Raw genomic sequence first — 12,602 nt, 5'->3', positions numbered from 1 at the left:
GCAGCCTGGCTCAGGAAGCCCCTGAGTGTGTTTGCTGTGGTTGTATGTCCAGCCTTTCTTCTCTTCCTCTTAGAGGCTGAATTACTCAGCCCACGATATCAGTTGAGTGCATACCTCTTCGAAGGGTCTTGGACACCTTCCCAGAAGAAACATCTGTCCTTCCACATTATACTCCAGGGGTCCCCTCTGACCAGGGAAACCATGTTGACAACTCTATTTATTCATCAATCAGGGAAGTAATCTTTCTCTCTGTGAAACATCTGTAGGCAATCTCACCAGCCAAGCTGGCCTCTGCAGCAGCTCAAGAGGCAAATCTCACCTGCCAGACAGTCAGGAGTGCACACAGAGAGGCAGCCAGGCCAGCCGTTAGCTGATTATGAGGCTCCAGACTTAGGCTATCTTTGCAAGCAGATCAAGACAGAAGGACAGTGAGCACATCAGTGAGAGAATTTCATTAGCTTTCCTTGCCTGCGGAGATTGAGTGAGCAGAGGAGCTGTTTGACACACACATCTGTGACTGCAGTGTGTCAGGGCCGGCAGGCAAGCAATTTCAGTGGGGGGCCAAGCAAGGCAGCCAGCCCTCCCCTGCTGGAATTCTCCTCCTTGATTAGGGTGGCATTTGTATTTCGTTTCAGGTAAACTCACATTCTCTTTGGAGAGTTCTCTTTGGAAATTCTTTGTTTCACACCTTCCCGCTGTTAAGCAATATTGAGTGGGGTTGCAGGGGACAGATTTTTGTAGTATGTTCATCTTTCAAGTTCTCTAAAGGGGCCGGTTATGCACAAAAGAGCAATGTGAAGACTGCTGGGAGTCAGGAAGCCTTCTCGTAGGTTACTTTAAAATAATTTTGAATTAGTTTGGTGTGATGATAGTTGATGCTTGTTATAGAAAACATTAAAAGTAGAGAAAGAAAAAGAAACAAGAAATAGGCAATGGTCACACTATCTAAAAATTAATTAAAATATTGCAGAATATTTTCTTCCACTCTTCCATCATGAGTTTTTTCTATTGGTGTGTTTTTGTCAAAACGGATCAAGTGGTTCCTATATTGTATATAAAAATTTCTATTACGCCTTCTTTAGTTAATTTTTTAAGTGAGTATTTTGGTAATACTACAAATTATTGGCAGATATAATTTTTTTTTGAGACAGTGTCATCTGGGTGAAGGGCGGTGGTATGATCATACCAAGCTCACTGTCACCTTGAACTCCTGGGCTCAAGCAATATAGATATATATTTTAATCATTATATAACATACTCTACAAAAAATAACTTGAAATGAGTCATAGACCTAAATATAAGAGCTTAGGCTTTTTTAGAAGTCTTGGAAGAGGCTTAGAAGAAAACATAAGAGTTATGACCTTGAGTTTGACTACAATTTCTTAAGTAGGACACAAAAAGCCTGAATGGTAATGCAAAAAGAAAAGCAACAAATTAGACTTCATCACTGGTCTTCTAAAGATACTTTTACGAAAATGAAAAAGACAAGTCACTCTGAAAGAAAATATTTGCAAAACATGTACAACAAAAGATTTGATTCTAAAATATAATGAAAGCATATGTGCATTTAAAGACTCCCTCCTGCGTGTTCATATCAGCTTTATGTGTGATAGATAAAAACTGTGAAACAACCTTAATGTCAACAAGAGGTGAGAGAGTAGACAGATTGTGGTCTATCTCATAATGGATTACTATTCAGCAGTAAATAGAAATAGGCTATTGATACATCCAACATAATGGATGAATCTGGTAACAATTAGGCAGAGTGAAAGAAGACAAACCTCCCACACAAAGAGGGAGATACTGTACAATTTCCATTTACATGAAATTTTAGAGAACACAGACCAATCTGTGATGACAGAAAACAGGTTATTTGTCCTCAGAGCAGTGATCATTGAGTGCCTAAGCATTCTGTAAGGCTCGATCATAAAGTAGACCCTTTGGAAGACATTTAAGTCACACTCTGGTCTTAGATGCCCAGGATCCCGTTGGTAAATGGGGTTGTTTGCGGAAGAAGGGTTTTTATTACAACATTGTACTATTCTTCCTGACTTAGGTTTTAGAAACATTCTCATAGGCATTCTTAAGAAAAATGTTCTCTTAGGGGACAGGGGGATAAACAGAAAGTCCTCAGGCCTGCAGAGGGTTCTGCCCTCAGGGATTTTCTGCTAGTCTGCATGGCTGGTTCTGATTTATTGTCCTGTGGGGTGGGAGATCGTGAGGCAGAGGGTGGAGGTTTCCCTACAGAGCGCTGAACATTGATTTTACCTCTCTGTTGCCATTGATTTTCATTTGGAGAATGGAAAATTGAAGCATTTGTTTTAAGCCTTCCAGACAAGCCACATTCTCAAATTCTGCAAGTGTATTGTGAATGGGAGGGAGGGATGTCAGGATGGAACTTACAATATCTAAGTATACCCCTCAAGCCTTTGGGGAGCAGTGGGAACTAATCTGTTTTTAAATAAGGAGCAGACATGGCCCGACTTCCCAATGGGCTGGGCCTCTCTAATGTAATGGCCCTTTATCTCCGCTTCTTAACTATCTGGAATAACAACTAATTCTCCACACCAGCAAAGAATTCAGATCCAGTCGAGGCTCTCGATACAGTAGACCGATCTGAGAGCTTTCTGTCTTTTATGTGAACTTGAAAAAAAGAATCAAAGTGTTCGAGGTCAGAGAGAAGTACATCACAGAATGTGCCTCAAATACCAGACTCTCAGAGGAGATTTGAAAGGATGACGGTTATTTCATCTCAGTTTTGTTTTACAACAAAGCACTGCCTCCTGCTCTAGGGGCTTTGAACTGGTTGATTATACATACACATAGCTGTCGAGGTTTGGAAGACACGTGGCCTTGCAGGAGGTGGGTAATTCCTGGGTGTCTGGATGGCTTTCTGGCACTTCACAAGTCAAGGCATTGCCAGCGACCAAAGAGTGATTGTGTCCATATTCATTACTATGATTTTATATTTAGGTAGCTTATGCCCCTTCTCCAAGTGGCTCATGCATTGCTTGGGGGTTCTCCTTTAAGCTCAGAGGATCTTCATTTACTGTGTTCTGGGTCTGGACAGGGTGCCAATGAGAGCTTGGTGCTATATCCCTACACTGATTGTGGAATTAATGCAAGGAGTTTTGGGTTTCCCTCTTCCAAATCAGTCATCTTTGTAAACAGAAACATCATCACTGCGATCTATTGTTTTGCAAATAAATACCACTGGACAGTAAAGAAGATGAGACAGAAAGTGGCTGGCTCAAGGATGCTACTTACTGACCACCTGTCTTGTGTTAGGCACCCTTTGCAGGAGGAATCTTACTGACTTCTCACAACAGTCTGCTAGGTCGGTATTATAATACCCATTTTACAGATGGGATTGTTGAAGTTCTATAAATAACTGTCCTAATTGGACACTGCCAGTAAGGGGAAGATTAGGAACCACGGTGGAGGTCAGTGCACTTCCAGATTCCATGCCTGTTGCCTGTGCTGCGCAGCCTCCTCTGCTGTGGAGTCATGGGGCAAGCTCCCAGGAGCCTGACCGGCATTTCCCTTAGTGATAACTGCCCCTCCCCCGCCCCAGCCTCTCTGCTCCTGGCCCTAGAGGTGCTGCTATACAGATGCCTGGGACCTTTTCTCCCATCCTTGCCCCTTGCAAAGCAACTAGTCCGTGTCCTGGTGTTAAACCTGTTTCTTCTTTCTGTGCCCAAAGCAATAATTCTGAAAAAAGCAAAGCATTTTTCCCCTTCTTGGCTTTTCCGAAAGTAATCATTCAAACCACATGTCACTTAAACATAGAGATATTTAATTACTTTAAACCCACATGCCCCTCTCTTCTTTCTTTTAAACAGCAGAAGCACTTTATGGCTGTGCTCAGGGTAAGGACCCAGCTGCTTGTGGAGCCTTCACTGAACAAGATTTTATAACTCAAGCCACTTAACTCCTCTGTTCCTTTGTTTTTCTCTCTGAAACGAAGACTATTGATTAGATGATCTTAATGACGAGCAGCAGAGAGTAAAATGCAATTCATAATGGAGATGTGAATAATTATGTGGAATTTTTAGTCCCTTGGATTAAGGAACAGAATGAGAGGCAGATCCTGCACATTGTCAGGCAAATTCGCTAGGCTGGTTTTACAAATACAATTTTTTTTTTTTTTTTTTTTTTGAGATGGAGTCTTGCTCTGTCGCCCAGGCTGGAGTGCAGTGGTGCAGTCTTGGCTCACTGCAACCTCCGCCTCCCAGGTTTGAGCAATTCTCCTGCCTCAGCCTCCCGGGTAAGTGGGACTACAGGTGCGTGTCACCATGCCTGGCTAATTTTTTTGTATTTTTAGTAGAGATGAGGTTTCACTGTGTTAGCCAGGATGGTCTCTATCTCCTGACCTTGTGATCTGCCTGCCTCGGCCTCCCAAAGTGCTGGGATTACAGGTGTGAGCCACTGCACCCGGCCTACAAATACATTTTAAAAATAACAAAAGAAGACTACCAGTAAAATGTGTCACACTCACCTTGTTCTGCCTTGGTTTCCCATTTTTCATTTAACATGCTTTCAGTGCCATCTGAAGATGGGGGTGGGTGGGGCAGGTTTACCTGGCAAGGTCGACCAGTGAGACTCCTACCTCCTGCCTGACCTGGTAGTTTCTAGATGTACCCTCAAGAACCAGAGACTCTGCCCTGGGAGCTTGTCATCTCCCCTCCAGGCTGTACTTGCTGGAAAACAAATAAACAAACAACAACAACAACAACAACAACAACAAAAAACGCTTCCAGAAGGGGCAGTTCATATTTTCCATTGACCCCAAAGCACTGGATCACCATCTTTTTTGAGCCATGATTTATCTGTAGGAGATGGAGAATGTTTTATAGTTGAATTCCCAGGATGTGCACATGCTCAGATGCTAATAAGTCAAGTGTCTGTGAAGCTGGGAATGGCAGGGCCAGGGATTGATTAACTATGCCCTCTGATTTCCTACCTCCATTTCCAGTAAAATGGCATTAAGTACACTGCCCTTCTCTGCGGTTCTGCCCAGAATGATGGGGCTGCAGTTGCTGTATTTATTGGTGTCCTTGCTTATTAAGGAATGTACGTATTGGTGTATTTCCTGCATCAAATTTCAGCAGATTAGAAAGAGGAGGTTGAGGTAGGTGTGCCTATTTTGAATAGATAATTACTAGCTGTGATTTCCACTAGGGATCAGGACTTGCTGGGCAACATACAGGCGTGAACTGCTATATGAGCACATCTCTCCCTAAACATTGAGAAAATAACAAACCTGAGCCCCCCTGCAATTCACTGAAGATGTTAAATTGCCCATCTTGAGTAAAAATTCCTAGCAAGCTCTGGAGATTTTTTTTTTTTTTTTTTTTTTTTGAGACAGAGTCTTGCTCTGTCGCCCAGGCTGAAGTACAGTGGCACGATCTTAGCTCATGGCAAGCTCCACTTCCTGGGTTCACGCCATTCTCCTGCCTCTGCCTCCCAAGTAGCTGGGACTACAGGCACCTGCCACCACGCCTGGCTAATTTTTTATAATTTTTAGTAGAGACAGGGTTTCATCATGTTAGCCAGGATGGTCTCGATCTCCTGACCTCGTGATCCTCCCATCTTGGCCTCCCAAAGTGCTGGGGTTACAGGCTTGAGCCACCGCACCTGGCCAGAGATAATTTTTAGTATTCAGGTAGACCAGAGCCTGTGTGGCCTCAAAAGATGTCATCTTTTTTTTTTTTTTTTTTTTTTTGAGATGGAGTCTTGCTCTATTGCCCAGGCTGGAGTGCAGTGGCATGATCTTGGCTCACTGCAACCTCCACCTCCCGGGTTCAGGAGATTCCCCTGCCTCAGCATCCCAAGTAGCTGGAACTACAGGCATGTGCCACCATGCCTGGCTAATTTTTGTATTTTTAGTAAAGGTGGGGTTTCACCATGTTGGCCAGGATGGTCTCGATCTCCTGACCTCGTGATCCGCCGCCTCAGCCTCCCACAGTGCTGGGATTACAGGCGTGAGCCACCGCGTCCAGCCGATATCATCTTCTTTTATAAAAGTTATGAGATTGAAGTTTCCCACTTTTACTTCATTTTAATTTTTCTTTAATCACTTTCCTTCTCCTTTGTTATTAATAAATCCACTGTCACTTACTTGCTGTTCTGCCGAAACTCATCAAGATCCAAACCCAGAGGTTTTCAGTTTAGACATTTTATATCAGATTAATCCAACCAATGAACTGTGAAAAACATTCTTTATGGATATGAGCCACCACAGTAGGACCCATCTGGGGCACTGACCATGTGGGTTCTGGGCCAGAAAATGGACTTAGGATGATTTAGATGGACATTCCAGGCTATCTTCAGAAGGACTTTTGTTTTAAATAGAATGTTCTCAAGCTAATGTTCTGTCTTTAATGTTCCTCATGGAGAGAGGGTACACAGGGCAGGCCCTCTGTACACAGAGGGACAGGAGAGATGAAAGTTAATTAGTTTGGGGACCTTGGCACCTTTCCAAGGCACTCTTTTAAATGAGGTTTTTCATGGGTATGCATTGAACCCAATGTTGCTGTGTTGCCAAGTAATGAGAAGTTCTCCTCTCAGCCTGCCTTGTCCATTGATGCATCCACAGCTGGAGGTGCTGTGGTGTCATGCTTCCCAGTGAACTTCAAGTCCAGCTTGGGAATGGTGACATTGACCTGAAGGAAAGGAGGAGACCTGGCTCAAACTTTCCATTGTTGTGAGGAATTCCCAAGTGGACAGCAAAGTGACAGGATTCCTTTTCTTGGCAGGCACCGGGGGAGGGCATCTCTGAATATGGTGACAGTGATGAAATGCTTTAGAGCTTGAGTCCTTCCTGTAGTTGCTTCAGCAGGACTAGCTCAGAAAACTGCTCACGTGCATGCTCTGGTGATGCTGGGTTATGGGTCATTATTTCAGATCCCACTAAGTTGGAGTTTGTCATAATTTCTTTATTCAACAAATATTTATGAGTGCCTTCCATTTGCCAGACACTGTGTTATATGTTTGGAGTTTTGTGATGAGTGGGCATGGTCTACCCATGTGGAGATTAAAGTCTGTTGAAAGAGACAGATGAAAAAAAATTAAATATCTAATAAACTGTGATAAGATTAAGGAGGATAAGAGTGGAGTGGTTTAAGAATCACTGCCTCTGCAGGGGGCAAAGGTAAAACCGCCTTTGGCAAGATTATGACAGCGAGGGAAGTCTAGCATGGGTGACTCCCTCTTGCCTCTAGCTTCACAGGCTGGCTGTCTTCGCTTAGTCCTAGACACAGGTCAAACCAACCATGGGAAGAATTTAGTTTATAGTTAAACTTTGAAAGAAGGATGACGGGGGAAAGAGTAGAGGGGAAGTTCCCTCTTTAAAATGATCCCTTTCCTTGCTCGGGGACCAAAACCACCTTTGTGAGTCTAATGAAAAGCCACAAGATTAGGATTACGGGAGGGGTCTGAATTCGGCTAACATGTAGGTATAGCTAAACAATAACCAGCCATTGTCTACCAGCTTACCTTTCTCTAATCCCTTGCTGCTCAGGAGTCACGTGACCAGAGGTCACAAGATTTGTGACTTTCCCTATTCTATCTATTGCTCCTATAGGTAACACCACTATTGTAGAACCTAAGATTGATCTTTTGAGATATTTTTCAGATCTGCGCATGCAAGCATCTGACTGACTCCACCTGGACCTGGGACTCATGACTCAACCGGTCCTGTGGCCTCTACCCTGAGGAGGACTGAATGCATGGGAACCGTTTTTCACAGCCCTATGATTTTATCCCCCATCAATCAGTGGCACCCATTCCCTAGGCCCCTGCCCACCTGATTATCCATAAAATCCCTAGTCTCTGAATTCTCAGGGAGGCTGATTTGAGCAAGAAAACTCCTGTCTGACCACTTGGCTAGCTCCGCATTAAACTCTTTCTCTTCTGTAATATCACAGTCTCGGTGAACTGGTTTTTCCTGTGTAGCAGGCAAGAAGAACCTATCAGGCAACTACAAAGGGGTAGGTGCCAGCAAGGCAGAGAGGAGGGGAAGTGTTCTCAGTGGAGGGAACAGCCTCTGCAAAGGCCCTGAGTCAGGGAAGAAGAGAAGGAGCTTGATGTCCAAAAGAAAGTGAGAAAGGGGAGGCCTGTGCTGCAGGAAAGAGGTGACTAAGGGAGTATGGATACCTGAGGCTGGAAAGAAAGGCAGGGCTAGATTCTGCAATACCTTGAAGACCATGAAGACATGTGCAGCTCTCAGACCAGGTATGATGGGATATTTTGTGTGACTTTCAGTTGGAGAGTGATAGAATTGTGTGGTTTAGGGTGGACTGTATTTCCTTAAATTCTTACTCTTTAAAGCAGACTTTTGTCCCACATGAGAGAATCTAGAGGGTTAGATTCGTACCACATGAGAGAATCTAGAGGGTGTGCATTAAAAATCCTAAAGATATCCTGATTGAGCTTGTAGACTAGTAGAGGAGGTTAAGAATGTGAATGTGTGTAATCTAATCTAGAAGATAGAAAATCCCATGAAATAAATTGGAAGTTCTAAGAAGGAAGCAAGCACTTCCAGCTGCAGTTGGGGTTGAGGGAGGGGTGAACTCAGATAAGGAGCATTACTTAGTAGTGTTTATTAGTATTTACTAGTGTTTAAGAGCATATGAGGACACTGGCTCAGACCCACTGGGACATGCTTAATGTTGACACCTGTTAAATGGCAGAGCTGGGGGACCAGGGCCGTGCTGCCCCAAACCCATCTTCTGTGTAAGAGCCACTCTGCCCTCAAGCTGCTTCCTGCACCGAAGCTCCGTTTCCTTCTAAAATGATTACTTTAAACTCCACATTGTGGTATTTTTATAAGGAAAGCAGTGAGCTTAGTATCAGTACATAGTAGGCACCCAATAAATTTAGTCTTTCATCTGAACCTCTAGTTCCTCAGGAAACAAATCAGATGGAGGAACAATCCTTGCTAACCTCACAGAGGTTTTCAGGCTCATATGTGCAAAGGGCCCTGCTATTTTTAATGTTCTGGGTGGTGTCAGTTGTTATCTTAGTCCATTTGGGTTGCTATAACAGGACACTATAGACTGGGTGGCCTATAAACAAATTTATTTCTTACAGTTCTGGAGGCTCAAAAATCCAAGATCAAGGTACTGTCAGATTCTATGTCTGGTGAGAACCTACTTCCTGTTTTGTAGACAGCTGTCTTTTTGCTGTGTTTTCACATGACAGAAGAATCCAGGAATATCTCTGGGGCCTCTGCTATGAGGTCACCAATGCTATTCATGAGGGCTCCACTCTCATGACCTAATTACTTTCCAAAGGTTCCACTTCCAAATATCCTCACATTGGGGGCTAGGTTTCAACATTGTAATTTTGGGGAGATGCAAACATTGTCCATAGCATTCTTCTTCTGACCCCCACTAAATTCATGTCCCTTTCACATGCAAAATATATTCATTCTATCTCAATAGCCATAAAAGTCTTAATTCATTCCAACATCAACTTTAAAGTCTGAAGTCCAAACTCTCATCTGAATATCATCTAAATCCAATAGGAATGAGATTCAAGATACTGTTCATCCCGAGGCAAATTGCTCTCCAGCTGTCAACCTGTGAAACCAACATGTTATGTGGTTCCAAAATATAATGGTGGGATAGGTGTAGGATTACCATCCCAAAAGGGAGAAATAGAAAAGAAGAAAGGGATAATGGGCCCCAAGTAAGTCAAAACTTCAAAAGGGCAAATAGTAGTAAACCTTAACTACTTAATCTTAAATAAAAGATTATTGAAGAATAATCTTTTGTGACTTGATATTCTGCCCTTCAGGTCCACTGGGCAGAGTTCCTCCCTTCCAGACCCACTGGGGTAGGGGTACTGCCTTCCAGGCCCACTGGAATGAGAGTCTCACCTTCTGTACCCATTGAGATAACTGTGTTGTCCCCACAGCTTGCCAGGCAGGGGTTGGGCCCCTGATGGCTCCAGGTAGCCCTGTTGCCCTGCAATGTCTCTGGTTCTTGCAACCATAACTCCCTTGGGCTGGAATCATACACTGGTAGCTCTGCTGGTGTGGAGCTGTTGGAGTAGGTGGGTGTTGCCCAAATGGGGTCTTTCTGAATGGGGTCTTTCTGTGGTGGCCTCGTAGTACTCACTGTGGCTCTTGTACTTGGGGCCTGTGATGGGTAGAGCAGCCCTGATGATTTCTGAATTGCTCTTTCCTTGTCTTTGATGATAGCTCTTGGCTTTTGTTTAGGTCACTGACTAATCTCACCATTGTGCTGAATAGTGCCTGGCTTGTGTTGAGAGGACTGACCCATACTGATCTCCTTTATACATTGTCACTTTATCAGACCCTTAGCATTCTCTCCAGAACATGTTTTCTCATTCTTTACAACATGAATAGGCCGAGAGCTTTCTAAATCCTTAAGTTCTGCCTCCCTGTTGATGAACAATCTCATCTTTGAGTCATTTTACTAAAAGCAATCAGAAGGAGCCAGGCCACTTCTTGAACACTGTGCTTAGATATTTCCTCAGCCAAATATCCGGTTTAATTGCTTGCAAGTTCTACCTTCCACAGACACTAGGACATGAATACAATTCAGCCAAGTTTCTTCCACTTTCTAACAAAGGTGGCCTTTCTTCTTCTTTTTTTTTTTTTTTGAGATGGAGTTTCACTCTTGTTGCCCAGGCTGGAGTGCAGTGGTGCGATCTCAGCTCACTGCAGCCTCCGCCTCCCAGGTTCAAGTGATTCTCCTGCCTCAGCCTCCTGAGTAGCTTAGATTACAGGCATGCAACACCATGACCAGCTCATTTTGTATTTTTAATAGAGATGGGGTTTCTCCATGTCTGTCAGGCTGGTCTCGAACTCCCGACCTCCACCCACCTTGGCCTGCCAAAGTTCTGGGATTACAGGTGTGAGCCACTGCGCCTGACCACCAGTAGTTTCTAATAATATATCCCTCATTTATGCCTGAGTCCTCATCAGAGTAACCTTTGCTATCTTAGTATGTTTGTGTTGCTGTAAAGGAATACCTGAGGTTGGGTAATTTATAAAGAAAAGAGATATATTTGGCTCATGGTTCTGCAGGCTGTACAAGAAGCATGGTGCAGCATCTGCTTCTGATGAGGACTTCAGGAAGTGTCCACTCATGGTGGAAGGCAAAGGGGAGCAGCATCACATGGCAAGAGTGAAAGCAAGAGAGAAAGTGGAGGGAGGTCCCAGGCTCTTTTTAACAATTATTTCTCATGGACATGAAAAAAGCAAGAACTCACCACTCACTCATTACAGTGAGAATGGCACCCAGCCAGCCATTCATGAGGGATTTGCTCCATGACCCAACACCTTCCATTAGGCTCCACCTGCAACATTGGGGATCAAACTTCAACATGAGATTTGGGGGGGACAGATGTTCAAACTATATTACTGTCCGATTTCTACCAATATTCTGTTCAGGATTACTTAGGTATTCTCTAAGGTGATCAAAGCTTTCTCTACAGGTCTCTCCTTTTCTTTCTGGGTGCTCACCAGAATAGCCATAAAGATCCTTTCATGACAATATAGGTTCTTTCCAGCATGCACATTCAGACTCTTTCAGCCTCTGTCCATTGCCCTGTTTCAAAGCTGCTTTTTGTTTTTAGGCACTTGTCACTGCAGCACCCCACTTCTCAGTACCAATTTTTCATCTTATCGTGTTTAGGGCTGCTATGCAAAAATACCAGAAACTGACTGATAAACAACAGAAATTTATTTCTCATAGTTCTGAAGGCTAGGAAGTTCCAGGTCAAGGCACTGGCAGACTCTGTGTCTGGTGAAGTCCCTTTTTACTAGGACATTTTTTCACTGTGTCCTCACATTGTGGGAACAGCTAGCCAGCTCTCTGTGGTCTCTTTTATAAGGGTACTAATCCCTTTGTGAGAGGTGAGTTAATGACTTAATCACCCCCCGCAAAGGCCCCACCTCCTAATACTATCACCTTAGGGGTTAGGATTTTGATATACAGATTTTTGGGGAGACACAAACATTTGATCTACAGCAGTTGTTGCTTTTCTCTACTGGCTGAACGAATACTCCATTGCTTGTTTTGCTCTTACCACTCACTTACAATGCCCAGATTCCCTCTAGAGTATCAGCCCTAGCGGGGTATGACAAGTTCACTCTTGTATCCCTTGTGCCTAGCTCAGGCCTTGGCACACTGCAGGTGTTCATGGCATATTTAATGGATGAATGAATAAGTTAAATCAAGAAAGGACCTGGGGGTGCAGGGCCAGGCTGGTGCACTTAATGGAAGCTGTGTTAGGTCAGCCAAGTTGCAAAGTGATGCTTAGAGTAAGAGTTAGGGCTGTTAATACCATTGAGAGAAGTGAGTATATCCTATTTCCTTTTGTTTGCTGCATAGAACCTATCACATTCCTGGGTACACAGAAAATACTCCGAGTGTGTCTATGAAACTCCCCAGGGAAACTGGAGGTAATGTGTCAATCTGCTGTGAAAGTGGCCCTGTTCTTGAGAAAGAGCAACATACCTAGACTCTGCACCCTGCCCAACCTGGTAGCCTGCTTATTTAGGGCCTCATCTCTTTGCCTTCCTCTCTCTGTGCCAAGTGACTACACACATCTAAAGTCAACTCTCC

General features: G+C 43.8%; 1 protein-coding gene and 1 long non-coding RNA gene across 3 annotated transcripts in view; one reads left to right on the top strand and one right to left on the bottom strand.

Annotated features, from left to right (window-relative positions):
- SPOCK1 (SPARC (osteonectin), cwcv and kazal like domains proteoglycan 1) overlaps positions 1 to 12,602 on the top strand; it is a 510,364-nt gene that overhangs the window by 353,945 nt on the left and 143,817 nt on the right. The gene's annotated exons all lie outside the window — the stretch shown is intronic.
- On the bottom strand, positions 6,362 to 9,155 carry LOC112626502. The gene is made up of 2 exons (XR_003119905.1): positions 9,092 to 9,155; positions 6,362 to 6,665 (listed from the first exon to the last, which is right to left on the bottom strand). It is a non-coding gene; the product is annotated as an uncharacterized LOC112626502 (long non-coding RNA).

This window comes from Theropithecus gelada, chromosome 6, assembly GCF_003255815.1.
Source record: "Theropithecus gelada isolate Dixy chromosome 6, Tgel_1.0, whole genome shotgun sequence".
Lineage (NCBI taxonomy): Eukaryota > Metazoa > Chordata > Mammalia > Primates > Cercopithecidae > Theropithecus > Theropithecus gelada.
This window is presented reverse-complemented; position numbering and strand designations above follow the sequence as displayed.